This window comes from Schistocerca nitens, chromosome 9 (assembly GCF_023898315.1).
Source record: "Schistocerca nitens isolate TAMUIC-IGC-003100 chromosome 9, iqSchNite1.1, whole genome shotgun sequence".
In the NCBI taxonomy this organism is placed as follows: domain Eukaryota; kingdom Metazoa; phylum Arthropoda; class Insecta; order Orthoptera; family Acrididae; genus Schistocerca; species Schistocerca nitens.
In genome coordinates, this window is record NC_064622.1 from 186430150 (window position 1) to 186448275 (window position 18126).

At 41.7% G+C, this 18126-nt stretch overlaps 1 long non-coding RNA gene across 1 annotated transcript in view; it reads right to left on the minus strand.

The window, feature by feature from the left end:
• Positions 1-2744: 2744 nt before the first annotated feature.
• LOC126203296 (uncharacterized) overlaps positions 2745-18126 on the minus strand; it is a 161684-nt gene continuing 146302 nt past the window's right edge. Inside the window, exon 2 of the long non-coding RNA XR_007540256.1 lies at positions 2745-3231. This is a non-coding gene — a long non-coding RNA (uncharacterized LOC126203296). The remainder of the gene's footprint in view (positions 3232-18126) is intronic.

Here is an 18126-nt window from a genome sequence, read left to right on the forward strand (position 1 = left end):
CACTGAGAGCTCACGGTGAACACAGTGGCCGATCTGCCCATCAAATGTTCGTTCAACCAAAAAATCTAAAAATATCAGCTTTCCTTCTCTCTGTGTCTGTACAGTGAACCAGATGTTTGGATAGATGTTATTCATATGATCCATGAACTGCTACACTATTACACATCATTGGCCTCTTGGTAAAATTAAGATGGGAGAAATGAAGCCAAATTTTATGTGTGTTCCTCAAAATACTCCATTAATAGTATCACCACTGCAGGAGACAACGGATAACCCTTAGATATTCCATCTATGTGCTATGAATGGGCACTTCGACAGTAGCCACGACAGTCAGTTGTTCAGGACAAAGAGGATTGGCGAATTCGTCAACAGCTCGAGATTAGTCCTAGATTTGTCTATGAGTGCCAAGTGAGCTTACCTGCCGTTTTTATAGAACTAGCTTATTCCATTGTTGTTTGCGGGGTTGGGAGGGGGTGGTATTGTGACTGTAATAATATGATATTTTCTGTTGTAAGTACACAAATAAAGTTCCCTGCAGATATACGTTCCCCACTGTGGTTCTTCCAGAGAAATCTGACTTCATAATTGTACAGAGACAGATAGTGACGTTCAGAGCTATCTACAGATCTACTTTTTAAAGCTGTAGGGTACAAGAAAAAGGGACAGCATGATAGTACATGTTTTAAGGGCTCAGGCAACAACTTGTACGATGCTAGAGGGTATAAAATAGTGAAACTAGTCGGAAGACTGATGAAAAAAGAAAAGGCGTGACAGTACTGTGTGAAGTGGTGTAATGCTGAAACATAGGACCATTATTTACGAGGTCAACGACTCATCTACATCAACGTCCACAGGCTTACTTTGCAACACAAACTTAAGTGTTTGGCAGAGAATTATAGGACCACTTTCAGACTATTTCTCGGCTGTTCCACATTCGAATACCTGAAGTACGTGGGGAAAATGAACAACAAAATCTTCCCGTGCGAGCTTCGGTTTCTCTTACTTTATTATGATGTCATTTCTTCTTCTCTAGCTAGGAGTCAACAAAATATTTTGACATTCGGAGGAGGAATATTGTGATTCATATTCCGTGAAATATCTCGTCGCAACAGAAAACACCGTTGTTTTAATGATTGCCACCCCAACTTACTTCTCATATTCATGACACTCTCTTGCCTTTTTGCGAGCATTCACAGCGGGCTGCCTTTCTCTGCACTTTTTAGATTTCCTCCGTCAATTGTATCTGATAACAAACTCATACTGCACAAAATTACTCCAAAAGTGGGTGCTACCAGGTGAGGTGGCGCAGTGGTTAGCACACTGGATTCGCATTCTGGAGGACGACGGTTCAAACCCGCGTCCGGCCATCCTGATTTAGGTTTTCCGTGATTTCTCTAAATCGCTTTGGGCAAATGCCGGCATGGTTCCTTTGAAATGGCACGGCTGATTTCCTTCTCCATACTTTCCTAATCCCACAAATCAGCCAACCAACCAAGAGGACGGACAAGCAAATTGTAGGCAGTCTCTTTAGTAAATATTTTTCACCTAATAAGTGTCAGCCAATAAAACGCAGTCTTTGATCCGCCTTCCACATAACACTATCCGTGCGATTGCTCCAATTTTATTTGTCCGTAATTGTTATCCCTATTATTTAGTTGAATCGACAACCTTAACTCTATGCAGTTGAACGTGTAACCGAAATTTGACAGAATTTTTTAGGACTCATGTAGGAGACCTCAAATTTTTTATTGTTTATGGTCAACTGCCACTTTTCGCACCATAGATACGTCTTCAGTAATTAAAACTTCCGGGCTAAGAGGCCGTGGTCCAATAGTAGAAATACTTCTCCCTGACGTTTCGTTGCCAGCTGCGGGCAACATCATCTGAGGTGAGTCTACGACTGGCTGCTAGGCCGTGGAAGTCCTGTTTATAGAGAGCGCGTAGAGGGCGCCACCACTCATCACGTGTTGTCAACAGTAAAACTCACCTCAGATGATGTTGCCCGCAGCTGGCAACGAAACGTCAGGGAGAAGTATTTCTACTATTGGACCACGGCCTCTTAGCCCGGAAGTTTTAATTACTGAAGACGCCGGCCGTGAAAGTCTACACGCTATGAATAGATATGTCTTGTTTAAATCATTACGCGACACTTTTGATCTTCTGATGACTACCAAACAGTAAACAACATAATCACCTGCTAAAAATATAAAAGAACTGTTGTGATTGTCTCCTACGTCACTTATAACCGATTAAAAATATACGAGGACCTTAAATACTTCCTTGGAGAATTTTAGATGTCATTTACATTTCATTAGATGACTTCCCATTACTTACTACGAACTGTTACCTTTCTGATAGGATATTCAACGGGTTAGTGGTGTTTCGCTTCTTGTGGATTGATGTGTCCTATACACAGCCATACACATTTATGTTTTCCTTTACTTCCCCGAAAGTGGTTCAGACAAATTCCAGGCTGATTCCTATGAAGAGACATACCTAATCCCGCCCCCCCAACTATGCTTCCTCAGTCCAACCTTGTGCTACTTCTCTAATGACCTCTGAATCTTCCTTCCACTCTTCCCTAGAGCTAAAGTTCATGCTTTAAAAGAGGGACGATATTTTCACGGTAGCAAAATATAATGTGTAACTCTTTCTGAAGATGAGCTGAAAGCTGAAACAGTTATATTCTAAAAAAATTACAGTTTTTGCTTGTTTTTCAAATAATTTCATCGTACAAAACATGCTACTGTTGCAGTTATCAAGCCAGTTTGATGTGCATATTTTATTCGTTACACAGCTGCAGTTAGTTCCATACAATCCAATTTCATATATATGAGTGATCGATGTCTTTCCGTCAAGGCCTCTTCTCTCTATCTCCTGCCTCATACGTATAACAACGAATGATGAATAGGTTTTGAATTGCTCCCACCCTAATCGCCGGTCCAGTACGGGAGATGACCTACTGAGCGCTTGCCATATCTAGATGCTCAGGTAGCTTCTCTTACCAAAAATAATTAGGCGATCTTTCCACACTTTATCGCTGTATCCAGCGATCTTAGTCAACACCAGTTTTTCACAGTAGTACCTCACACACTCCTATTCATTAGCTTGAGGCGACAATTTTTGGCAGCTTTCACAAGCACCGTAGAAGGCGATCACCGCTGCCACAGCATACATCGTAATGGGACCCCAGATGAGGTCGTCCATCGAGGGCTTGATCGTCACTGCCATCTGAAACGATATGAAACGAATTTTGTCAGTGTAAGAAAGAAAATTATTTTTTATCGAAACGGATTGGTACATATGAAAGCAGCAAGCTCTTCTTCATTGATGGCTATTATCAGCCAACTCTATAAACCTCTTACGGCCTATAAACCCGGAGAAGCGTAAAATCCTCCTCGGTTATCTCGGCTATCCATTCATTCAAACACCATTACGAATAAATCTGCGCAGCTAGAAAGAAACTTTCACTATAGAGTGAAACAGCAAGACTGATTACGAATATGTCCTAAGCCTTAGCCTCTACAGTGACAAATCTCTCAGGAGCTGAATCATTATATATGCAAATGAGTGGGTGCCCCGTATCTGATGGTGGAAAGTAAAACTTTAGTAACATTTTTGGTACGTCATGCGTTGTACTCTGGTAAAATTCATCAAATTTTTGAAATTATATTAGTTTAGAGAGATCAGTTTTATTCTTAACCAAAACATCTAATTTTGCAGGAGTTATTGACTGCTGGTTTGGCATCTATTTGCCCTTTTCGAAAACCTCACTCAAATGGTAGAAATACACCTTGTGACTGAATCTGTATGATACGCATTCGTCAGTGGTCGGCAGTAGCTCTCGATTAGTCACGACAGAGTATTCTCTAAAATATGGTTGAAATGGCTCTAAACACTATGGTACTTAATATCTGAGGTCATCAGTCCCCTAGAACTTAGAACTACTTAAATCTAAACCTAAGGACATTACACACATTCATGTCCGAGGCAGGATTCGAACCTGCGACCGCAGCAGCCGAGGGGTTCCGGACTGAAGTGCCTAGAACCGCTCGGCCACCGCGGCCGGCAGAATATCCTCTACTGAGATTAGTAATGGGCACTGGTGGATGGATCATAAACACAAGTCAGGGATGAGGAACATTTGTATCGCATTGTTAAGAGATTTTAAAGAATATTGTAAAATTATCAAACCATTAGTTTAGATAGTCACGGTTGCGAAATATTGAGACTAATTGTTTACAGAAGGATGGGAAAAGCGATAGAAGGGAAGATCGGTTTTGGTTCTAGAGAAATTTGGGAACACGTGAGGCAATATCAGCATTGTGACTTTTCTTAAGACACGTATTGAGAAAAGACAAATCTATTTCCTAGCGTTAGTAAATTTAGAGAAAGTGTTCGACAATGTTGACTGGAATACACCCTCAGAATTTCCTAATGTAGCTCTGATAAAATATAAGGTTGTCTCCAACTTGTACAGAAACCAAACTACAAGTAGAAGGATATGAAACACAGGCAGTCACTGGAAAAGGAGTGAGACTCACTTGTAGGCTTACCCCGTCGTTACTCACTCTGTACATCGAGCTAGCACTAAGGAAAACCAAAGAAAATTTTGGAAAATGAACTAAGTCCAGGGAAAAAAGATAAAAATTTCGACAGAATTACAGTATCACGAACAAACCTTACTCGTATCTCTGTATACGATGCTAGGGATCCGTCCCGGCATCGTTGGCGTAGCAAACAGTATCTTGACCAGACGGCATCCATCGTTTAGCGATACAGAATGGTCAGAAACAGACTGAAAAGCTTTTAAGGATGTTGTAGAGTAGGTTGCGCCGAGAAATAATTGTTAAGAAATAAATTCGATACGTTGCGCCGTTTCCGAGTTTATTAGCGCTGAAGTTTGCCAATCAGGACGATGTACGCGCAAATTCAAACGACTGGAGAAGTACAATTAATGCCAGTTGTTCTCGTAACGTAGACAATAGGGCACGAAACCGCTAAGACTTTCGCTCAGGTTCGATCCATACTAACGTCCCATACCCAATTTCTGTATCGTTCTCTTGTTCGGTTTTAGGAAACCATTCAAAAAACACTTTTGGCGACAACGTCTCTGGCAGCTTTCCCCACAACATTATGTGTGTGATCGTTCTAGTTTAAGTTAATTGTAATCACTAAATATTTAGCTGAACTTACAGCCTTTAGATTTGTGTAATCGTGCAACCGAAAATTAGCGCGTTGTTTTCAATATTTATGTGGACGCTTTCGTACTTTTTATTATTGACAGTTGCCACATTTGGTACCACACAGATATTTTGTGTAAATCAGTTTGCAATTGGTTTTGATTGTGTTATGTCGTTACAAACATCTGAGAGGGCTGCTCAAATTTTCTCCTTCGTCGTTTATGTAGATGAGGAACAGCAGAGGGCTTATAACATTTCCTTTGGGAATACCAGGTGTTACTTCTGTTTCACTCGATGACTTTCCGTCAGTTGCTATGAACTGTGACCCCTCTGGTGGGACACCACCAATCCAGTCTCACAACTTAACCGATACTAGTTTGATTAGATACAAGTTTGATTAGAGTCGCGAGAAACGGTGTCAGAAGCCTTCTGAAAATCTAGAAATATGGAATCGATTTGAAGTCTCCTATCGATAGCACTCATTACTTCGAGAAAATAAAGAGCTAGTTGTGTTTCCCCAGAGTGATGTTTTCTGAATGCTTGTTGGCTATTTGTCAAAGAACCGTTTTCGTCGTGGTACTTCAGAAGGCTCGAATATAGTATATGTTCCAAACTCCTACTACAAATCGACGTTAGTGATATGGATCTGTAATTCATCGAATTATTCCTATTTTCTTTTTTGGGTATTGGTGTGATCTGTGCGTCTTTCTAGTCTACAGGTACGGATCATTCGACGAGCGAAAGGTTGCATACGATTACGAAGTATAGAGCTGTTGTATCAGTATACCCTGAAAGGAACCTGACTGGTACACAATCTGGACCGGAGGCCTCGCATTTGACGTAGCTTTCCACGCTGTTCTATCTCGTGCAAGCTTCTTTATCTCTGGGTAACTGCTGCAAACTACATCCACTTGAATCTGTTTACTGTAGTCAAACCTTCGGCTCCCTCTACAATTTGTTACCCAACACACTGCCCTCAAGTACAAAATTAACTCTCCCTTTACGTCTCAGGCTGTATCTTGTCAACAAGTCACCTACATTAATGAAGTTGTGTTATTAATTTCTTTTCTCCCCAATTCGATACAATATTCCTTCATTAATTATCCGACATACCATCTGACTTTCGGAAAAGCATCATCCACACAATTCCGAAGACGGCAAGAGCTGACAAGTGCGAGAATTATCGCACAATCAGCTTAACAGCTCATGCATCGAAGCTGCTTAGAAGAATAATATACAGAAGAATGGAAAAGAAAATTGAGAATGCGCTAGGTGGCGATCAGTTTGGCTTTAGGAAAAGTAAAGGGACGAGAGAGGCAATTCTGACGTTACGGCTAATAATGGAAGCAAGGCTAAAGAAAAATCAAGACACTTTCATAGGATTTGTCGACCTGGAAAAAGCGTTCGACAATATAAAATGGTGCAAGCTGTTCGAGATTCTGAAAAAAGTAGGGGTAAGCTATAGGGAGAGACGGGTCATATACAATATGTGCAACAACCAAGAGGGAATAATAGGAGTGGACCATCAAGAACGAAGTGCTCGTATTAAGAAGGGTGTAAGACAAGGCTGTAGCCTTTCGCCCCTACTCTTCAATCTGTACATCGAGGAAGCAATGATGGAAATAAAAGAAAGGTTCAGGAGTGGAATTAAAATACAAGGTGATAGGATATCAATGATACGATTCGTTGATGACTTTGCTATCCTGAGTGAAAGTGAAGAAGAATTAAATGATCAGCTGAACGGAATGAACAGTCTAATGAGTACACAGTATGGTTTGAGAGTAAATCGGAGAAAGACGAAGGTAATGAGAAGTAGTAGAAATGGGAACAGTGAGAAACTTAACATCAGGATTCATGGTCACGAAGTCAATGAAGTTAAGGAATTCTGCTACCTAGGCAGTAAAATAACCAATGACGTACGGAGCATGGAGGACATCAAAAGCAGACTCGCTATGGCAAAAAAGGCATTTCTGGCCAAGAGAAGTCTACCAATATCAACTACCGGCCTCAATTTGAGGAAGAAATTTCTGAGGATGTACGTCTGGAGTACAGCATTGTATGGTATTGAAACATGGACTGTGGGAAAACCGGAACAGAAGAGAATCGAAGCATTTGAGATGTGGTGCTATACACGAATGTTGAAAATTAGGTGGACTGATAAAGTAAGGAATGAGGAGGTTCTACGCAGAATCGGAGAGGAAAGGAATATGTGGAAAACACTGATAAGGAGAAGGGACAGGATGATAGGACATCTGCTAAGACATGAGGGAATGACTTCCATGGTACTAGAGGGAGCTGTAGAGGGCAAAAACTGTAGAGGAAGACAGAGATTGGAATACGTCAAGCAAATAATTGAGGACGTAAGTTGCAAGTGCTACAAGAGCCTATGCATCACTTTCAGCTGAACTTCATCATATTTGCAAATCAGTGAGGAGGTACATTTCTACCAATTATTTTAGGGGATTTTGAGATGACCGATGTCTACCGCTACTGGTAATTAAGAGACTGTACAAAACAGACTTTCAGTGAACTTGTGCTTTTCACATAGTCGATGACGTCACAGCGCTTTTAATGCGGCGCAGCCTGTGGGAGGGGCCAGCGCGTGGAGCTCGGAGCGACGCCTGACCCCGCGTCTGCAGGGCGGCAGCGACGCGTGAAGACGCCGACGCCGACGCCGGCTGACTCAGCGGCGCCTGCCCCTGCTCTTCCCCTCCTCTCCCTTCCCCTCCCCGGCGCCGCTTGATGATCCGTGCGAGGCGGCGTGGCGCGGCCATCTTGTCATTAGGCGAGGCGGCGCGCACGCACGTCTCGCACGTTCACGCACCCCGATGCCCCCCCCCCCCCCCCATACCACCCCTTCCCCACACATCAGGCCGTCAGGACGCCTACCGCTGCACCGGCGTCGGCGCCGGAGACGGATTTTTCGGCTCCCCACCCGAGCAGACAGATGAGCGGTTCCGTATTAACAACGCCTGCCGTACAGTCCTTGCCTCGCAGTGGACACGCACCTGTGATTCAGGGGCGCGACAAAGGCGTCAGATATCGTTACTCTGCGCATCGCCGGTCTCCCTTAATTGCCCCTGTACCGGGATCTCAGAATAATGACTGCACCAGCACCCTAAAAAGCGCCATCTATACTATCTGATCAAAAATAATCCAGACACCTATTAGTGGACATTAATATGGGGTGTGTCTACCCTTTATTTTTATGACGGCTTCAGCTCTGCTGGGGACACTTTCCGTGAGGTGTCTCAATGCCTGTGAAGAAGTGGCAGCCCATTCCTCCTCACGAGCCAAATCAAAGAGAAGGTAGTGATGTTGGACGCAAGAGCAGGGTGCGAAGTTCGACGTTTCAATTCTTCCCTAAGTTTTTCCTCTGGGTAGAGTTCAGAACCATGGTACGGCCATGCCGCTATATGACAGGGTCCATCGTCATGCTGATACAATCATTGCCTCCGAACTTTTCTCTACCGCCCCCGGTACGGAATGCTGTGAAATAAACTGTTGTGTCGATTCCCTAAGGTCTCGACACAATGAGTGGCTAGGTGCACGCGAAACTAACGCAGACGGGCGTAAATTCTGAAACAGGAGACTGGATGAAAAACTATAAAGAAAAGAAGAGAGATTGTCATCTACTTAACTTTTAATGATGTTCTTCTTGTTGAAATACATCTCTTGCATAGTAGTAAGCAATTAGCAATGATACACATGGCGCCTTGCTAGGTAGTAGCGATGGACTAGCTGAAGGCTATTTAATCTGTCTCTCGGCAAATGAGAGGAATACTTGGTAGGTCTAGTCGCAAGCTATGTCGTCCGTACAACTGGGGCGAGGTCATGTCCGTGTCTTGTGACCTGCCCTGTGGTGGCGCTACGTTTGCGAATACACAGTGGCGACACGCGGGTCCGACATGTACTACAGGACCGCGGCCGATTTAAGTTACCACCTAGCAAGTGTGGTGTCTAGCGGTGACACCACATAAACTATGTGATCAAAAGTATCCAGACGCCTGGCTGAAAATGACTTACAAGTTCGTGGCCCCCTCCATCGATAATGCTGTAATTCAATATGGTGTTGGCCCACCCGTATCCTTGATGACAGATTCCTCTCTCTCGGGCTTACTTTCAATTAGGTACTGCAAGGTTTCTTGGGGGAATGGCAGCCCATTCTTCATGGAGTTCTGCACTGTGGAGAGTTACCGATGTCTGTCGGTGAGGCCTGGCACGAAGTCGGCGTTCCAAAACATTCCGAAGGTGTTCTATAGGACTCAGGCTTCCGTACAGGCCAGTCCATTACAGGGATGTTATTTCTTAAAAGACACCATAGTCGCCGTTGACTGTATAAAATATTTATTGTTACTATTGCAATTTCGGCCTTATGACCATTTTCAAGTAACACTGCAAAGTTACAAAAATACAAAAGTGAAGCACAAGTGTATAGACAAGCGTGTAAACGAGGTTTTTCTTTAAAAAAATACGTAGATGCTTCAAAATTATTTTAGTAACTGTGTAATGTCATATCCGCTACCACTCGCAATGTATCTATTCTCTTATTTTATGTATTTTAAGATTGCCAGTTTTTGTGTGGTGTATCTGACAAATTTTGTCTTAAATCATAAGTAAGAAATTTTATCAGTAATCTGGTGTATTTTACTGTAAAGAAAAGTTTATGGATTATAACGAGGGAAGAAAAGCATACTCCAAAGTATTTTATTTTTGTATGTTTTATAAATGAAATGTAGCCTCGACATTTCATTGCACCCGAAGCTTGTGATTTATTGTATCAATATACTTTAACAGTAATTCATAGAACTGTACAGTTATTTTAGACACTTATCGAATACATTTTAAACAATTTCGATGGAATAGTATACATATTTACGTAGTCCTGTTTGCTATAATAGAGCCTGGTTGAAGGATGAATCAAGTATTTGTGCGGAGACATTGTGATGTTTTGTCAGAATTTGTGATGCTGCGCAATGAATTGGATTGCTGGCGAGCGCTTTACGCCATTTATATTCGTAAAATTTATACGCATACAAAGTATTATGTATCAGAGCTCTGTTTTTATCTCATTTACGAGCACTTAAGTCAATGTGAGAGCTTATTAACAGATAACACATGTATTATCCCCTATTACGTTATAAACAAATATTCCCATCCTATCCCACTGCCCATTACAATCATAGCACAATTTAGTAAGCTGTATGATGTCGACAGATGAAAAGACTATACGATTTAAAGCTTGTAAGTTGTATCCTTGGTGTGCACTATCTTTGCTACGTGCACAGGCCGTAATCTTTAGTAAATGTGTTTTCGCGCCAACTGACTTAGCTCCACATGTTGTCAGTGCACCTGAACTTGTACGTGTGATTGATTATTAGAACGATGGTAACATCGACAGTTCAGTATATATTTAGCAACATATTACGATGTAATAAATGTCGTACTCATCGGATCTTGTGGGACTATCACATTCAAAAGGCTGCATTTTAACGACGGCATGTACTCATGTCAGATAGTTTTATATTCTGAGAGAATGTAAGTAATGTACATTTATCTCCAATTTTTATAATTGAGCTACTTTATTAATGAAATGTTTGTTTAGTTATGTATATACACCCGGTGCTTCAATTTGTATTTTTGTAACTTTGCAGTGTTACTTGAAAATGGCCATAAGGCCGAAATTGCAATAGTAACAATAAATATTTTATACAGTCAACGGCGACTATGGTGTCTTTTAAGAAATATTATATGACAGTGAATCCCAACCATGAGAAGTTAATCAAAGGGATGTTATTGTCGTGCGACCACTCCGCCACAGGCCGTGCATTATGAACAGGTACTCGATCGTGTAGAAAGATGCAATCGGCATCCCGAATTGCTCTTCAGCATTGGAGAGCAAAAAGGTGCTTAAAAAATCAATGTAGGCCTGTGCTGTGGCAGTGCCACGCAAGACAACTAGGGGTGCAAGCCCCTCCATGAAAAACACGACCACACCATAAGACCAACGACTCCGAATTTTACTGTTGCCACTACGTGCCGGTAGATGACGTTCACCGGGCATTCCCCATACCCACACGCTGCCATCGGATCGCCACATTGTTTACCGTGATTCGTCACTGTTCAGTCGTTCGATGTTTACGCTCCTTACACCAAGCGAGGCGTCGTTTGGCATTTGCCGGCCTGATGTGTGGCTTACGAGCAGCCGCTCGACCATGACATCGAAGTTTCCTCACCAACCGCCTAACTGTCATAGTACTTGCAGTGGATCCTGATGCAGTTTGGAATCCCTGCGTGATGATCTGGATAGCTGTCTGCCTATTACAGAATACGACCCTCTTTAACTGTCGGCGGTCTCTGTCAGTTAACAGACAAGGTCGGCCTGAACGTTTTTGTGCTGTATGTGTCCCTTCACGTTTCCACTTCACTATCACATCGGGAACTGTGGACCTAGAGATGTTTAGGAGTGTGGAAATCTCGCGGACAGACGTATGACACAAGTGACACCCAATCACCTGATCACGTTCGAAGTCCGTGAGTTCTGCGGAGCGCCCCCATTCTGCTCTCTCACGATGTCTAATGACTAGTGAGGTCGCTGATGTGGATTACCTGGCAGTAGGTGGCAGCACAGTGCAACTAATACGAAAAACGTATTTTTTGGGGGTATCCGGATACTTTTGATCACATAGAGTATGTTCACGTTCTTCCTCTCATACTGTGTCCGTAAGCACAATAACGTCGAAAAACACAACAATTCGTCGGTTTCCCACTAGGTATAGTGTGATTCATTACTCAACTCTTTTCCAGTCACCCAGTGGCCTCGGTCTTTAGAATAGCTAAAGGGCCATTTATCATTGACTGTAGAGCTGTGAGACGTACAAGAAGTTGTTCGACCATTCCGCCCCACTCTTTTCAACTTCCTACGTACGCTCATCGTACTAATTGGACTAACGGCACTTTCGATCTCAGGAATATTTCCTTCCCCTGATTTCTTGCAATTTTTTCATAACCACCATCCGCAACACTCGGAAGCCCTGTCTATCAATACATGAAGTCTGTCTTATCTTGGTTCAGCTAAAGCCGTTCTTTCGCGTTACTCTTTCACACTCACGTCACCAACAGTACACTTGGGCAGTTTTAGCAGAAATGTCCCTGATGGGTTTGTTACTCAGGTGACATCCACTTACCAGTCGATTCTCGAAGTCACTGAAGTCTTCTGTGAGTGCTTCTCTGCTGACAGTACTCCCCGCCTACTTTTATACCGGTGGTTGCTTCTATCGTGACATCTAGTGGCCAATTTCGCATTACATAGCAGCGTCCGGATGCTACTGATCAGATAGTGCACAATATCTACACTACTATGATAATTCCTGACTACACTGAACAATCACACACTATCTATTACAATGTGACGGCGATTGTGTGAAAACTGCAAGTAAGCAACGTGATGTACACTCGAGAGAAAATAAAAAAAATTTGCCCCTCTGATGGTTTAAGGCTAAGTTTTCCATACGAAATGACTTACTTCTGGAGGTACTTCAGATTTACGGCAACTAATTATATCCAGCTTTCTCACAATGACTATATGCTAAAAGTACTATGTCGAAAGGCCTAAGAAATGTATCTATATATCTATATCCGAATCCCGCTCCAGCTACTGCCGGGTCTGGGTGCTGACGAGTCCTCTCCATTTGGCTCGGTCCTCCCACCACTTTTCCTTCCTCCACTTGCTGCCAGGTCACACCTCTCCTTCTACAGATATTCTCACTCCCATTTTCCACTGTGTTTTTGGGCGCCCTCTAGGTCTTTTTCCATCCATCTTTAGTTCTTCCATAATTTTGGGGAGTCTCTGCCCACGCATCCTCTTAACATGCCCATACCATCTTAATCTCTCTTTTCAATTTCTTCTCTTATACTTTCTTGTTTGAGGTCCTTTCTTATCTCTACATTCCTTACTCTGTCCATTCTTGTTTTTCCCTTAATTGCTCTGAGAAATTTCATTTCCCCTGCTTGCAGTCTGCTCCAGTCCCTTTCTGTCATTGTCCATGTTTCTCCACCATAAGTGACAATAGGGAAATAATCATTCTTATACATAAGGAGTTACGCTTTTTCTGAAACTTCCTTATTCCAAATCAGGTGTTTTATTGTTTGGTAGAAATTGCCTCCCTTCTGTAACCTCCTATTAATTTCGTTAGTTATTCTTCCATTCCTAGATATTTCACTCCATAAATAAGTGAAACTTTCTACCACTTTGAGGGGTTCTCCATTCAAGGTAATATTTCGTTGATCCCTTTCTCTCTCCCAAATACCATTACTTTACTCTTATCTTGATTTATTTTTAATCCATAGGTCTACATTTTCATTATTTCCTTCCATGCATCAAGCTGTAACTGTACATCTACCTCTTTATCACCCCATATTACCATATCATCTGCAAAAATCATCTTTTTGTCTTTTTCTTTTACTATATTTTAACCGCCCTATTCATTCCCTCCATCACAACATTAAGTAGTGCCGGAGATACTTCCTTGCTTAAGTCCTTGTCTTATTTCAAAGTATTAAGATTTCCCCAATGGTGTTCTAATTCTACAATGGTGTCCTCTGTACATTGTCTTTATTACATTAATGTATCCATCTTCTATATCTATATTCTTCATTTCTTCCCAGAGTCTTTCCATGTTAACTGAGTCATATGCCTTTTCTATGTCTATAAAAACCATTATCACCCTTTTGTTATACTCCCAACTTTTTTCCATCAGTTAACGGATAGAAAATATCAGGTCGATCGTGCTTCTTCCTTTCCTTAACCTGCTTCTTCCTTTCCTTAACCCATGCTGTTCTTCACTCAGATCCTTTTCTATCTTTTGACTTATTCTGTCTCCCTTCAAAATACATCGTTTATCAAGCTGACACTTGCAAAACGTTATTGTGGCACATGTGCGTGAATAATAGATGTCAACTCCATCTTTTTCCGAATTCAGATATCTTCTCTGTGGCGATGTTGGCAAATCAAATATTCCGTGTTTTCCTTTTTTTTTGTAGTCATTAGTGTCAGGGTTGTGCTTTCACATCCAAAACACCAGCTCTTGATTACTCATATGTATTTGTTCCTTTAATGTTCAGTAGTTCCTATGGGGCTGTATTGATAACATTTCTGTGTAGGTATAGTATAACATATTACCTAAATAATTATTAACTTTCATACTCAGATGACTCTTATAAGCAGAAATCGGTAGTAATAATACAGGACTATTCAAAAAGAAGGAACAGATTTCAAACATGCTTCCAAACTACAAAAGATTAAAAAGCAATTCCAATGTTCCTGGAAAGAGAATATTTCAAATTTTTATGCAGTCAGTGTGAGCATCATGTGTTACACGACAGTTAATAAAAAAAAGGTGGCTCATTTGCTGCCAAACAAAAAGCGTCTGGTCTGTTGTTACTGAATTCAGAGCTTCTGCAATGTGATGTCGCAGATTTTCGAGAGTGTCAGTTATAGGGGTGTTAAGGGGAGATAAGAAATACGGCTGGGAGTTTGAGCTCCTGCAAAAGGAATAATTTCATCCTGATGCTCCTTCACGTCTTTACTGAGAAAATGCAACGGTAAATAAACAAGGAAGCGAGTCTGTTTCTTGCCAGCAGAGGATAAAGGAAGCTGCCATTTTTAGTTTTAGTTCAGTTAATAATCAATGAAGAAACAGAAAACATGTTATAACGTCTTAAACTTTTGTAGTTCTGTCGACCTCGGTTGCGTATAATATTGCGGTATGTTGATAATTTTACTTTGTAACTGTCCGAAAACAAAATTTCAAGTTCCGATTATAAGAAGAAGCATAGCACTAACAAAGGAACAAAAATACAACATATAGAACAATATCCTCTAAATCCGCAAGCAGAACCTTGAATTATTACATCACAGAAAGGAAAATTCCAGAACTGTTTATAACCTAAACGTACAGCACCTTAAGTGTCAGCTAAAGAGTATAAACAAAAATATATGCATATTCCAGGCCACTGATAATGCTCTGTAAGGAGTAAAGACGAAAAGCGTATGACACAAAAACTGTGTCTCATTCAGTTGTAATTAAGCTGGCACGAAGTAAAAATTATCAACGTATCGTAACAGAAAACTTGTTACCTTAAATGGATTTGCTGTCGGTTTCCGTTGAATATTTTATACCTTATGAATGAAATAACATAGGAAGAACAGTAAGAAAATGGAATTCATCCATAGAAGAAAATGATTTCATCCTCATGCAAGATAGTGCCCGCCTCACTTCTCTAAGCATATACGACGTTACCCAATGACACCATTCCAGGACATTGCATTGAAAGAGGAGGATCAGAAGACGAACTTCATCGCCGGTGGCCCCCCAGGTCTCCAGACCACACACCTTATGAGTTTTGTGTGGCTTGTTACGTAACAGTCCGCTTTTCGATCCCCCTATGACTGACACTCTCTAAAGTCTCCGATATCGCATTGTTGAAGCTGTGATTTCGATAACGACAGACGAGCTGTTTCGTGTGTGGCAGGAAATGAGTCACCGTTACGATATTTCTCGCGTAACACATGGTTCTCACACTGAATGCATAAAATTTGGAACTTTCCTCTTACCAGGAACGTTGCACTTGTGTTTCTAGCTTTTGTTGCTTAAAAGAAATATATGTTAGAAATCTGCCCCATCTTTTTGAACAGCCCTATAGAGAAAACACAGACAGCAGCGTATCATATATTCCTCAATCAGTTCGAACCATGTCATCCATATTATGTCATAAACGGTTCATAATATCAAAATGAGGTTTTAAAAATTCGATTTTACGCGAAGAGTTTGAGTAGTTCACTACGTTGGTAGATAACCGAGAAGGTAAGGTGAAATGAGATATCGCTGTGTCACTCCTAGGTTAGTTCAGTACTTGTGCTGATTTATAGTACATTATCTCAATACAATGTTTGAGTAACTTTCAAAGGTGTGACCGAATTCGTCTGGTTTCTAATATCTCCAAGACTTGGTTTTCATGAATAACGCAATTTCTTGCCTCTTAATAACACAGTTTCTTCAGTTTCTCTGTTGATACAAATGTTAAACATTATGTACATTACACATGACCTCGTACGTTACCACTTGTTGCAAGTATTGTTGCAATACCTTGAACCTCGGTGAATCATTAGAAGTGTTTCGTTTAAATGTCAGTCGTTTGAGAAACAGGCCACAAAGAAAGAGCAAACTATTTGTTAGGCCATCAAACTAAACGGGCGAGGAAGCAGAAAAGAGCGATTTCTTCAGCAGCATAACTTCGAAGTAGAGAACAGCAAATTACCGTCAAGTTAGTCACAATGACACATGCTGATATCTGAGTAGCAGTACATGTCAAAAACGAACCGTAAAGAGCCCACTGCTGACCTGTCACAGAAGCAAAAGATATTGTCGCAGAACGTGGAAACGGACGTTGGAAGAATATTCTTAGAAAACAGGTTAACTCTATGTGGTTAATTCTAATGTCCTCCCTTAAAGTAAACCAGAGGAGGTAACATGGTGTGGTTAACGTAAAATGAATAACGTATCTGATCATTTGAGCGTCACTGATTACGGTACCAACAAAAATTGAGCTTTTGTAGAAAATAATGATGTCCGACGTGATGTAATAGAAAAAAAAGGATCACACACTGCTATGGAGGTGGAGCTGGAAGCAAGTCTATAAAACGGCTGCTTCTACCGGCCAGAAACAATAAAAATGTGAGTAACATAAGCCATCCTCATAAACATTAATGCCCGATCCCAAATTAGTTTGAAAGAAGCAGAAATTTCTCTGGTGAGAAGTAATTATTTCTGGAAGCGTTTAATGGCCTACATCGCTTTTAATAGACCTTTACCACTTTTACATCCTTAAATAAAAGTGCCATGCCAGTAAAATCTTAGCGTATCTCCCGCACGCGATACAGGTCCTCGTGGGTGGTAAAGAAGACTTCACAATAAATTACGAGACGGTGGTCGAATTCCACAGAAGGCAGCGGTTTGGTTCCCAACACTCGTGCGTCATCCTCATTTACGTAATGAGGCGGGCAGTTTGCGAGAAACGCCGCAACCAGCCCCTTGCTACGGATTACCTACAGCCGCTGAAAGACAGTCGGCCTGAGGCGGGATTTAGATTTGCAGGCTTGAAGACAAGGATTATATAATTCATGGTGACAATACTGGAATTACATTTTTCGTTGAGTCTCTTGACACGAATGAGATTCCCCCACGCATTTTTAAATACAATTAATGTTCCATCGCTACTGATTTTTCTTTTTTTCTTTTTTAAGCAAGCTTTAAAATAAAAAGAATGCACTTGTTCATTTTTCCGCTGCGTTCTTTTATATAATTTTCTGCATTGTACACTGGTTGACAGTTGCTACGGAACAGAATCATTGTTGGGCAGGAGTAACCACAGGCAACGATGGACGTCACGAATCACGGGTGCGTACGTAAATGAGATGGAGTGATATAGTTCTAACGAAAAGTAGTATGGATTTCATTACATGGAAAAAATTGGATAATGGACATTAGTATTGTTTGACACAGGTCAGATCCCCAGATAAGGCATATCCCCTCCTCAGGCAGTAATGCACATTTTGCTCCTGTTATTCATGCTGCAGTCGAAGTGTAGAGAAGTCCGTGGTGGCTATTGTCCCACCCCTCTCTCAAGGCGGTTTTCAGTTCAGCCCTGTCCGCCCCCGGTAGCTGAATGATCAGCGTGACGGATTGTCAATCCTCTGAGCCCGGGTTCGATTCCCGGGTAGGGCGGGGAATTTTCTCGGGCAAGGGACTGAGTGTTGTACTGTCCTCATCATCATCATCCTTTCATCCTCATCGACTGCAGGTCGCCGAAGTGGCGTCACATTGAAAGACCGGCGCCCGCCGAATGGTCTGCCTGACGGGGTGCCCTAGCCATACGATAAAAA